The sequence below is a fragment of the Macrobrachium nipponense genome, chromosome 1 (genome assembly GCF_015104395.2).
Source record: "Macrobrachium nipponense isolate FS-2020 chromosome 1, ASM1510439v2, whole genome shotgun sequence".
NCBI lineage: Eukaryota > Metazoa > Arthropoda > Malacostraca > Decapoda > Palaemonidae > Macrobrachium > Macrobrachium nipponense.
In genome coordinates, this window is record NC_087200.1 from 195,813,763 (window position 1) to 195,825,985 (window position 12,223).

A 12,223-nucleotide genomic window follows, 5' to 3' on the forward strand; every position below is an offset into this window, starting at 1 on the left:
AAACATGTTTGGCTGTCTTAGACAAATGGGTGCAACTTATGATCATCCTACGCCAGTTGAAATCAAACACAGAATAAGGTCATATTTACTTGGCAAAATAAACTCTATAACTGGAAAAAATTGTAACTCGATGAAGGAGTGCGATTCTTCAAATATGTCGGAAGGAATGTTCATTCAAGAGAAAAGTTGTGAAAATAATGATTCAAATGATACTGATCTTGAAAGAGAGCTTATGATTTCTGCAATGGTGTTTGCCTCTAGTGAAGATGAGAAGATGCCAGAAGAAGACTCAGAAAACTTTGAAAATGAACTTCATGAAAGAACTTTAGAGAATGTTGCAGACGAAGAGGGCCTTCGATATGTTGGAGATTATGTGGAATCTAAATTTCTAGATTAATTATCAGTTCTTAGGATGTAAACTTAAAAAAAGTGAAAGGTACCTGGATTAGTGCAGTAGAGCGACATGATGATAAATTAACGGAACCAAGTGTTAAGTTTTTTTTTTTTTAATTAAAGGTAATGGAAAAAATGTTTCAAACATACAATGGAGAAAATACACTGAGACCAGGCAATGGAGTATTATGCGACTTGGCACGCCATATTGAATAATTGTGTATCCTTGACTTTTAAAGTAATATTGTTTTTTGTCAGATGTCGGATGTTTTTTTTAAGATGAGAGCTCTGAATGCCCAAATTTTATCAAGTAGGCAAAACAAGAAAAAGATACATAAATTAACTAAATAATGCCATGAAAATTTAAAAATTTTTTTTTTTTGTTTTTTTCACTTTTACTAAGTATTTTTTATTTCCATTATGAAGCCAGATACTATTATGTGTTATCTATGTCTATCTATGTTAGTTTATTAAATAATGTATTGTAAAATTATAAATAAGCCTTTGTAAATAAATGCCAGGTCAAATGCTAATGAATATTTTTTCAAGTCCTGTCAAGCATATTTATTAAGGTTTCTATTATATATTAGAAAGCCAAACATTATCGATCCATGATTTTGTATGTGTAGTACAGTGACCTATATGAATTCAAAATAACACCAAACGTATACGAGATAACAGAGTTGAAAAGGACACTTCCGGGAGACACTTTACAGGCCTAATCCCTTCGACCCAAGGTACTTAAAAAGGTTTCCCGAACGGTAGTACTTGCCTTGAGACCGCTTTTCCACCCTGGCCTCCAGGCCTGTCTACGGAAAATACCCTCCCCAGCAAAGACCTACCCCCGCGACCAAAGTGACTGTACCTCTCTCCCTTATTCTATATACCTTGCTACTATATAGGCCTATACGTAATCCTGAACTCGCACGAAAGAGGTATAGGCCTATAATGAATCCTGATGACAAATTTTAAAAGACTGAAGCACAGATAATTCATGTAGTGGCCATAATGGAATGGGAGGGAATAATATAAAAAAAATCAGGACAAAGGCCAAGCGCTGGAACCGATGAGGTCATTCACTGCTGTAACAGGAGGAAAACCTCGCAGTTACGCCATGAACCAGTCGCTAGAACACTGTCATCCTATTTGAAATATTTTCTTTAGGCTATGAGGAAAGATTGTTCCTTTAATAGTATGTATTAACTCAAGTACGATTCTTGGAAATGTCAAATTTTCCTCGTCTGCTCAATACAAGGATGAAGACGTCATCTCCCTTTATAAGCTTGCCGACCGGTACCTGTTTCACCGTCCTGTGAAGGCATCTTCTATATAATAATAATAATAATAATAATAATAATAATAATAATAATAATAATAATAATAATAAAAGCAGGACTCTGCTAACGCTCGCCATACGCCACACCGACATGACCTTGACGCGGCAGCCGTTGGCTTAGTTAGTAGTGCTAGTATTTGGTATTCTTCAGTTACGCAAGTGCCGTGATTGGAGTCACACGTCGAAATTTTATCGCTCTGCATCGGTCTATCTCGAAAGACTTTCGTTGCCGCCTTATTTCGCCAGTGGTATTTTCAAGCATGCAGAGGAATTCGAGACGATTATTCCATATTTTGAAATGATAGTATTCTTGTGCGTGCTTTTAAAAAACGTTTTTATGCCCTGTGAAAAATATTCTTACTAAGTAGCCTGATTTGGTTGAGAGAACACAGGACTAATATGGTTTTGTTGAGTATAAGAAATGTATATGAAATTGTATTATAACTCTATATAAATATATATATATATATATATATATATATATATATATATATATATATATATATATATATACTGTGAAATGACCGGGTGAAAATATTTAGTTTTTTCAATTGATTGAATGCTGTCTTTGAGCAATTAGTAGAAGCCATTTGTACGCACAAACAGACACACAAACACACACACACACACACACACACACATATATAATATATTATATATATATATATATATATATATATATATATATATATATATATATACAAAAGCAAATCATGAGATTGCAAGATCTTTAGTATTTCATTTAAGACATTGTTATTAAATCAAGATTAAAAATAAAAGATTGATAAAAAAACATTAAACTTAGATGAAAAGAACATAAAAATAATTTAAGATACGAAAGTAATTCATTACTTCTGAGGATTAATTTAGGTAAATGGTGTGTATAGACCTATATATACTTATATTGGTACTATTTTCATTTGATGACAGCATTAGTTCAGAATATATTGGGATTTCTGAAAAAATATATTACATCTCGTAATTAGTTGGTCCACTGTTATTGTCGTTAGTGTCGTGACGTGCCACTCAGATGTTGCAGGTTCGCGTCTCCCCATGGTTGATGTAAAATCGCCGGCTCTGAATCATGATCAGTTACTACTACAGTGTGGGGTCAGCAGTGGGAGGTTGAAATCAACATTCTTTGGAAGCTTGAATTTCACGTCAATGGCCGTCTTGTGTGCATGTTACACCTGTATAGGTTTGATCTACTGAAATGATAATAATTATGCTTTTTCGGGACATTATTTTCTATGTGATTTTTCACTTAGGTCTATAAAATTATGTACAACTAAGTCTTCTTTTCAATCCTTTTCTGTTTCATGTATAGAGTCTAAGAGTAATTATTTTCTAAGTGGGGTATACTAGTGCCATCAGTCCACCTCAAGCGGTGCACTGCAGACATTATCTAAGATATACTTTGTAGCATCCCTTCTGCCCCTTCTAGCTGCAACCACTTTCATTCCTGTTACTGTACCTCTGTTTATATTCTCTTCCATCTTACTTTCCATCCTCTACTAACAGTTGCTCGCAATTTCTCTTTCAGTGCTGAATGACCTCATAGGTTCCAGTGCCTGGCCCTTGGCTTAAATGTTATATTCTAGTCCTTAGAGTAAATACAGGAGATTTTCTGTAAAAGTAAATTATTGAGATAACTTTTTCTGTCCACCCTCATCATAAAAACTACCGAGGTTAGAGGGCTGTAATTTGGCATGTCGATCATCTACCCACCAATCATCAAACATACCAAATTGCAGCTCTTTAGCCTCAGTAGTTTCTATTTTTATGTAAGGTTAATGTTAGCTAGAATCGTGCGTCCGGCAACGATAATGGACGAGCCACCACCGGCCCATGGTTAGGTTTTCATATGGGCCGTGGTTTTTGTAACATTGTACGTGAACGCCGAAAGATAGATCTGTACAGAATACTCGATTGCGTCTAAGAAACTTATGCGCATTTTTTACAAATTTTTTTTAACTTTCTTAGACAATAAGTTTTAGACAATAAGGACGTCGGAAACCATAGACATTCGCAGGAACAACCCAACCAAATTCCCGATGTTGGACGACAAATCTGAAAACCGCGCAAAACAATGGAAGTGCACCTTGCGCTGAATCCAATCACAGACTTTGAAAACACGAACAGAAGCTGTCACACGAAATCGAAATAGAGAATAGAATAAATGATTTTAGAAAAGCGGCTTCGGACATGAACGACAGACGACGACCAGAGGAATAGCACGAGCGAAAGGAGTCGTTGTAAAGGCAAATCCTCACCACTGCAAGTACTACTACAAGTGCAGCACCTGCCACCGCGGGTTTTGTAAGCAAACGAAGAGAAAAAGAAGACATTGTAAACATAGCCAAGGAGGGAGGAACTGTAAACAGACGAAGAGAGCATGAATACAGAAGAGAAGGAGAAGAAGAAGATATATATATACCTCACTTAAACCATCATGCTTGAAGCCGACGCCTTTTGTGATTTCTTGAGGATGAGGAACAACGCTGCTCGCCTCAATGAGACTGACTCCATAAGGCACATCATAGAGCACAGCGTCTTCCACGCTTACGCAGTTTGCGCCCTAGGAACGATCTGTAAGTTGTTTGGGATACAGGTAGTTTCTTCTCTCTCTCTCTCTCTCTCTCTCTCTCTCGTAGGTATACTATAATTTAATTCAACTCTTTCTCTCTTTCTCTCTCACGTAGGTATAATACTATAATGTAATTCAACTAACTCTCTCTCTCTCTCTCTCTCTCTCTCTCTCTCTCTCTCTCTCTCTCTGTAGGTAAAATATAATGTAATTCAAATTTAAGTTACGTAAATAATGATGATTTCTTTGTTATCAATAAATATCATGTAATCAGAGAAAAATATAATATATAATAAAAGCAAATGCGTTGTATATGGCAAACAAAAGATAAATGAGTTAGACTGCAAGAATATAAAATATGTTCCTTAATAAAAGGAAAACTCAAATACAATGTAATATTAACTAAACATAACCATTGTTTCTTTATAGATTGAAAATAAATCAGGCAATTATCTTGCCATAGTTTTTCTTAATTTTTAACTTAAATTATTCACACAAACTTATTCAAAAGACTAGCAAAAAATAATTAATTTTTTTTAAATTTTATTAAAACAACAAAGCATTGTATGCGAATATATCACTTATACTTTTCTTTTAAAAGAAAAAAACTAGTGAAGTTTATTGCAATTTTTCTATCAATTTTTAAATGCTATGACTACTAAAAATTCTGTGAAATCTGTAGCAGTTTAATAAACTAAAAAAAAAAAACTGCATTAAAATGTGAGGTTTATTGCAATTTTTTGTGTTTCTACCAACTCATAAACCACCGGATTTTTCTAAAAAACCCGACCAATCTGTAAAGTTTATTGCAGTATTTGATGTTTATTTTAATCACCCTAATAAACAATCACTCCTTAAAAAACCGACAAATCTATGTGGTTTATTGCAGCGTTTTATGTATATTTTAGTCACCCCAATAAACCATCACACTTCCATAAAACCAATCAATCTTTGAGGTTTGTTGCAGTTTTTTTCATATTTTCAATCACCCCAATAAACCTTAATTCCAATAAAATAAGCCGAATAATCAGTGAGGTTTGTTGCAATTCTTTTAACGTATTTTTACTCATCACAATAAATCATCTAATTTCCAAAGCATTATAAAAACCTCGAGGTTTATTGCAATATTTTTACTTATTGTTAACAACAAACCAATCTACATATGAGGTTTATTGAACTGATTCTTTAATCTCTCCCAATAAACTGCTGAATTTCCAATAAAAACCTGATCAATCTGTGAGGTTTATTGCAATATTTTTACATATTTTTACTCATAACAATAAACCATTAATTTCCAAAGCATTTAAAAATAACGGCCAATATGTTAGGTTTATTGCAATATTTTTACATATTGTTAGTCACCCCAGTAAACCGTTGTGAGGTTTATTGGATTTTTTTACTAATTTTAACCCCCCCCCCCCCCCACTAAATAGCTGCACTTGCAAAAAAACAAACCAATCTATGAGGTTTATAGAATTTTTTTAATAACTTCCAATAAACCAGTGCATTTCCACCAAAAAACCTGACCAATCTGTGAGGTTTATTGCAATGTTTTTACGTATTTTTAATCACCACAATAAACTATCTACTTTCCAATGCATTAAAAAACTCGACCAATATGTTAGATTTATTGCAATATTTTTACATATTTTTAATCACCACAATAAACCATCTAATTTCCAAAGCATTAAAAAAAATCGACCAATATGTGAAGTTTATTGCAATATCTTTACATATTATTACTCACCCCAATAAACCTAACATCTTGGTAATTAGACGGTTTATTCTGGTGATTAAAATACGTAAAAATATTGCAATAAACCTAACATATTGGTCGAGTATTTTTGTAACGCATCGGAAATTAGCTGGTTTATTGTGGTGATTGAAAATATTGCAATAAACCTCACAGATTGGTCAGGTTTTTTTTAGTGGAAATGCAGTGGTTTATTAGGAGAGATTAAAAAATCATTTTTCCTACTTATTTTTAATCTCATTGCAATGTTTTGTGGTTTTTTTAGCCACCCAAAACCAACAACCACCCCTTCTGCAGGTAACTTCACGGCCCTTTGGTGCATCATCACTTGCGACAAGACGAACGCAGCCGTCAAGTTCCTGCTCTTCTGCATATTCCTCTCCCTTCTCCTCCTGAGTTTCCTGACGAGGCCCCTGCTCTCCCTCAACATGAGCACCTTCCTGAGGGAGGACGCGAGGCCTGTCCCCGAGGTCCTGAACGTCGTCGTGTGCATCCTGTACATCCTTCTAGCTGAAGGGGAGATGTGGTGTATCGCAGCCGTGGCCTTCTTCAGGTGAGAGAAGGCGATGGGCCACGGAAACTATACTCGGTTTTTTCCATCTGTCCATCCGCCTGTGGTGGTCGCGCATGGTAACACGGCGTCCCGGGCTTTAAATAGTTACGCTATGTGTAAGTTTTAGGTAAATAAAAGGATGTCTGGGTGTACATTTGCAACTGAAAAGTGTTTTAATAATTTACTGTATGCGAATTACACCGTTAATATTCGAAATAGGATATTGTTTAAAGCCCGGGACGCAGTGTTACCATATGCAAACACCAAAGGCGGATGGACAGATGGAAAAAAAACAGAGTATAGAACTGAAGAGATACAACACATCCCATTGTGGGAACTTCTTTACATACAAGTTATGTAACACGTGGAATAAACTGCCACCAGAAGTTGTAAACAGCAACAGTGTGGAAGAGTTTAATAAAAGAAAGCTAACAAAATCGTTAGGCCACTGTGAATGAACAGTAAACCCTGCTCCTACACGATGTCTCCTCGGATGGACTAACAAGTCTTTGAGACATCCTAATCCTTGTAACTCCTTGTCCTTGTAACTCTTCTTCTACTTCTTCTTAGGATTTCAGGATAACTAAGAAGATATGAATAATAATCTCTAATTTATTTTATTGAGGCTTTAAAGATAATTAAGAAACTATATGGGATAACCTCTAATTCATTTCCAGTTGTCAAGATCCTTTTCTTGAGGCTTCAAATATGATAAAGATGAATTAAATAATCTATTTTTACTTCCTTCGGGTTTTTTTTATTTTGATTTATTTTCTTCAGGCTTGAGAGATAACGGAGAAAATAGAGATGTCATCTAACTTGCTGTCTTCAGGTTTGAGAAATATCCGATGTAATCCCTAATTCATAATTCATTTTATTTAGGCTTTGAATTGAAGATAAGGAAGACAATCTGAGACATAACAACACCTCTACTTTATTTTCTTTTCGGCTAAAGAAAATGTCTTTCTTTACTTGTGTCTTTCCTGTGCACATTTAAAAATTCTCTCTCTCCCTCTCTCTCTCTCTGTACTCCTATATGAACATAAAATGACAAATATAAATAATTTCAGAAATGCAATATTAAAAAAATCATGGAAGTAATATATATATATATATATATATATATATATATATATATATATATATATATATATATATATATACACCTCAATTTATGCTTTCTACATATGTACGTATATATGTATACACATGTATACAAATACAAAGTATATATTAGGAAGGTTTTTTTAACGCATTTCTTAATCCTACGTCTCAGAATTAACGGAACTGAACTATAAAAATACACATACAATACTAACACGAAATTCCTCGTAAAGCACACACACACACACACACATAAGCGCACCAATGTACAAACAGATACAAACACCGCTTCCACGTAGGAAAGCCCTCATATCCGATGGCTGATAGAAACTGACAGATCTAATTGGATATCTGTCACTCACTCAAGGAGGAAGCATAGCAATCGTACAAACAAACGCGCTCCGAGAGAGAGAGTGAGAGAGAGTTGTTGGAGGGGAGGAAATTCAGTTTAGGTGCTTTAAGAGAGAGATAACTTTGTTTCAAAGATTTTGTGTGAGAGAGAGAGAGAAACTTTGTTTAGGAGGCTAAGTATGAGAGAGAGGCTGTTTTGGAGAATGTGTGTGTGTGAGAGAGAGAAAAACTTTGTTTAGGAGGCTTAGAGAGAGAGAAATGGTTTAGGAGGCTTTGAGAGAGAGAGATAAAGTGTTTAGGAGGCTTTGGGAGAGAGAGAGAGAGAGAAAGTGTTTAGGAGGCTTTGAGAGAGAGAGATAAAGTGTTTAGGAGGCTTTGAGAGAGAGAGATAAAGTGTTTAGGAGGCTTTGAGAGAGAGAGAGAGAGAGAGAGAAACTGTTTAGGAGGCTTTGAGAGAGAGAGAGAAAGTGTTTTAGGAGGCTTTGAGAGAGAGAGAGAAAGTGTTTATGAGCCTTTGAGAGAGAGAGAAAGTGTTTAGGACGCTCAGAGAGAGAGAGAGAGAGAGAGAACCTTTTGTTAGGAGACTATAAGAGAAAGAGATGAAAAAATTATTTTTTCGGAGACTGTATAAGAGAGAGAGAGACCTTGTTCAGTAAGCTACGTGCGTCAGAGAGAGGATATAGCCTATCCTTCTTCGGGTGGGACTTCGTGGAAATACTAGCATTCCAAGAAACGCCCAAAATGATTCAGCAGATCTCGTTTCGTACGTGATCCAGCGGCCGTCGTCCTTAGTGGCCTGGTAGTGCAAAGAGCCAAATGAAGAAAGAACCAAAGACCTCTCGAAGAGGCTATATAGTATACCCACGGTCTAGACCGAAGTGCTGCTGTGCTAACAAGCCGATGATATGGCCTTCAGGAGCGAGCGTATGAAATAGCAATGATGCTGCCTTTTAAAAAGGCCTTCTTTCTATACGTTACTACAGTAGCTCTCGTAGATGTTTTCGTTTTTCGGGCTTCCTTGTCATCTTTGCGATAAAGTATTAGGCGCATGTTTGGTTTGTCTGTGATTCGTGGGTCTCTCTCTCTCTCTCTCTCTCTCTCTCTCAAACACATTACTACTTTAAAAAGTAAATTCCTTTCTTCTTTCCCTTTTTTTTAACACGTCCCCTATTAGACGTATGGAATGTGATTGTAATCTCAAAATACACCTTCAAAAGACATCTGTAGTAGCCTGGTTCACATTTACCAAACAACAGAGCACGAATGGGAAATGAATGCTTTAATGTTCGATTTCTGACTCTCCTATACTGCATGGCCCTCTGCTTGATGTTATTATTCGGTGGCCCCTTCCTTCTTAGCTGTCCAACTCCTTCAGCTCTATACCCTGATCCAAATTTCACCTTTCACTCAGAAACAATTCCTTATGGAGAGTCGTTTGAGCGTATAAATATAATTCTATTGTATATTTAAGCTGCTTTGTAAAGTAGGCCTACTCGTAACAGACCTATATAGTGTAATATAGTGCTCATATACGAGAGGAACGAAGCTCCAGGGGCAGGACTTGCCGTCCCAAATATCGAAAGAAGGCGCTTTCTCATTCCAGTAGTAAATAGAGACTGACCCAAGGCAGGTGGGCGTAGGCACCAATTCTCAAAACCGAGGGAAAAAGTACTGCATTTTATCTTACCGAGATGACTCCCCTTCCACTAGACTAACAACCCTGGGTTGATAAGTAAAGAAGTTAGCAACCCCGAGCATTGAGTTACTAACGTAAACCAGTGTTTGTTATTAATACAATGTTTGTTTTCATTCCCCCAGAGGCTCTGCAATATGGTCGGCCAGGAGACGGAAGCTCACCCTCTCGTCAGCTGTGAAAGTAGTGGCGTCTCTCTACGTGTTTATCATTTTGTCGAATTTTGTAAGTTCCTCTCATTTGATTATCATCAGACTCTTCTTCTTCTTCTTCTTCGTCTTCTTTTTCTTCTTCTTCTTGGAAATTGTAGTGCCCTTAGGGCCTCCCGGTTCTTGGTTCCTAAGCGCTTACTTGACAGTCACAGTTGCGGGCACACTCCCCTCTTCGCATGAGTAGCAGCGTTTTTTTTTTTTTTTTTTTTTTTTTTTAACTTGATACAGTTTTATTTTATACCCTTTCTCTTTCATACTGATTATTATACTTTTTAAAACTGAATTCCCGTTTTCTTTGCCATTTTAAACGTCATAAGCTTCACTTTATTCAACAGTATACGTCGACCTGTTTATTTTACTCCTTGGCTGGCTCTCAGATTCTTTTTCTTCTTCTTGGAAATTGTTGAGTCCTGGAGACTTGGCTTCGTTAGTTTACATTCTTGCTGCGTCTGTTTGCGTTATCTGTCGCAGCTGTAAGTTATCGCAAGGTCTAGACCTTGAGCTAACGTACGCTATGCTTATAACCCCTTTGGTGCGCATGCGTAAACCCGCCTTATTATTTTATGATTATCTTTAGTACTATGAATGGCGAGGCCCAATTAGAAAATTGTTGTGTTTATATTTCGTGAAGAATACTTGTCTTAACACCCTTCGCCAAAAAAATTAAGATATTCTAACTATTGAAAGACAATTATGAAAATTTACTCTTTTAATACCAGTTAAGGCTGCTAAAACCTGCTATGGTACTATATTTGTCATCTTTATTTTTTGATGTAAACGTAACCACAACTATTTTTTTTTTAATTATCCACAGTCTAGTGAAGGGGTTCATAACCTTTTGATGACTCCAGATCAGCAATGAATTACCCAATATGGATCCATACAACCTTTGCTTAAGTCTACTTAACCCCTATTTGTTGACAATATAACTTGATATACTTAGTGTAATACATACTTTAGGTAGAACGTACAAGATAATCATAAGCATTTATAGTTTTATATAGTTATTAATTTACAAAATGTACCCATGTATACATTGGCACATTAAAATCAAATATATACAAATATCCAGAGATCAAGTCCCATGCGCCTAGTAGTGGTTCTCAACCTCCTAGGGTTATGGATACCCGCTGTTACGAACCCTTGGTCTAGTGACCGCTTGCAAACTCCTCCCTAACGAAGATAAATTAACATGTATATGTTAATAAGGCAGTAGCAGGTCTGGGCTACTTAAAGGTGTCAGGAAGCTCCCTCCCACCCCTCCTCTCCCCCCCCCCCCCCCCCCCCCCCCCCCCCCCCCCCCCCCCCCGCCGCCTCACCTCCCAGGGGACTGTTATGTAGAGAAATTTACCGCAGTTTTCGCTTACATGGGAGAGTAAGCCTACAAACTAGTTTTTGTTGTTGTTGTTGGGGTGAGATATATATATATATAATATATATATATCTATATATATATATATATATATAAGAGTTGAAGAATATACAGGAATTTTTTTAGTAGAGGATATGTATGATTTATTGATTGCAATGAAAGTGTAACGAATGAATAATGTGTATGTTAAACAGTACAGAAAAATTATGTCTAATAAAATGTAGCGTATTTTGGTCTTATTTACGTTGGTGAAACAACGCTCTATTTCACCGTAGATTTTAGCACGCACTCTGAGTAAGTTGGAGGTCGGATCATGCTTTGTATTGTTTTTAAAGTGAACCATTTACAGCATTTTTCCTTCATTCCATTAAAAAGTGAAAAGACTTTGCAAGTGAAACCACAAACATATTCCAGAGCCAGGACTGGTGGGTCATTTGTAAGGGAAATTATGGGGCAATTTATTTTCTTTTTTCTTTTCTAATGATTGGTCTCTCCGTTTTGCATTTCATATTACCGTCTCTAACTTCTTGAATTTCAAGTCAGTGGCCCCTTTGGTGGGCTTGTTCCGTATGAATAGGGTTCATCTTTAGAATGATAAATAATAATCTTTTGGCAAACATTCATAGTACTACACACTGCTCAATTTTAGAAAATATGAAGTATGCAGTATGAACCACATGTGGTCTATAAAACTTATCAAGTCCTGTTGCGAAGTGAATAAATTACATTTCTTTTTTATAATACCCACTGTCTATCCTTTCTCAGGGCATGGGGTACTTGCTGCTGAAGGAGCATTTCACCGTGATTTGGGTGGTGGTCATCTACAGCGTCTGTCATATTTTTTCACCGATGCTGGTTACTGTGGGCTG

At 36.3% G+C, this 12,223-nt stretch overlaps 1 long non-coding RNA gene across 3 annotated transcripts; it reads left to right on the top strand.

The window, feature by feature from the left end:
• The first annotated feature begins 1,892 nt into the window (after positions 1-1,892).
• Positions 1,893-12,223, top strand: LOC135220331 (uncharacterized). 3 transcript variants are annotated; one of them, XR_010315664.1, is made up of 5 exons: positions 1,893-1,977; positions 3,721-4,320; positions 6,367-6,622; positions 9,896-9,995; positions 12,120-12,223. It is a non-coding gene; the product is annotated as an uncharacterized LOC135220331 (long non-coding RNA). The 3 variants fall into 3 exon arrangements; XR_010315665.1 differs by having other exon boundaries at positions 1,893-1,934; positions 3,713-4,320; XR_010315663.1 differs by having other exon boundaries at positions 1,894-1,977; positions 3,713-4,320.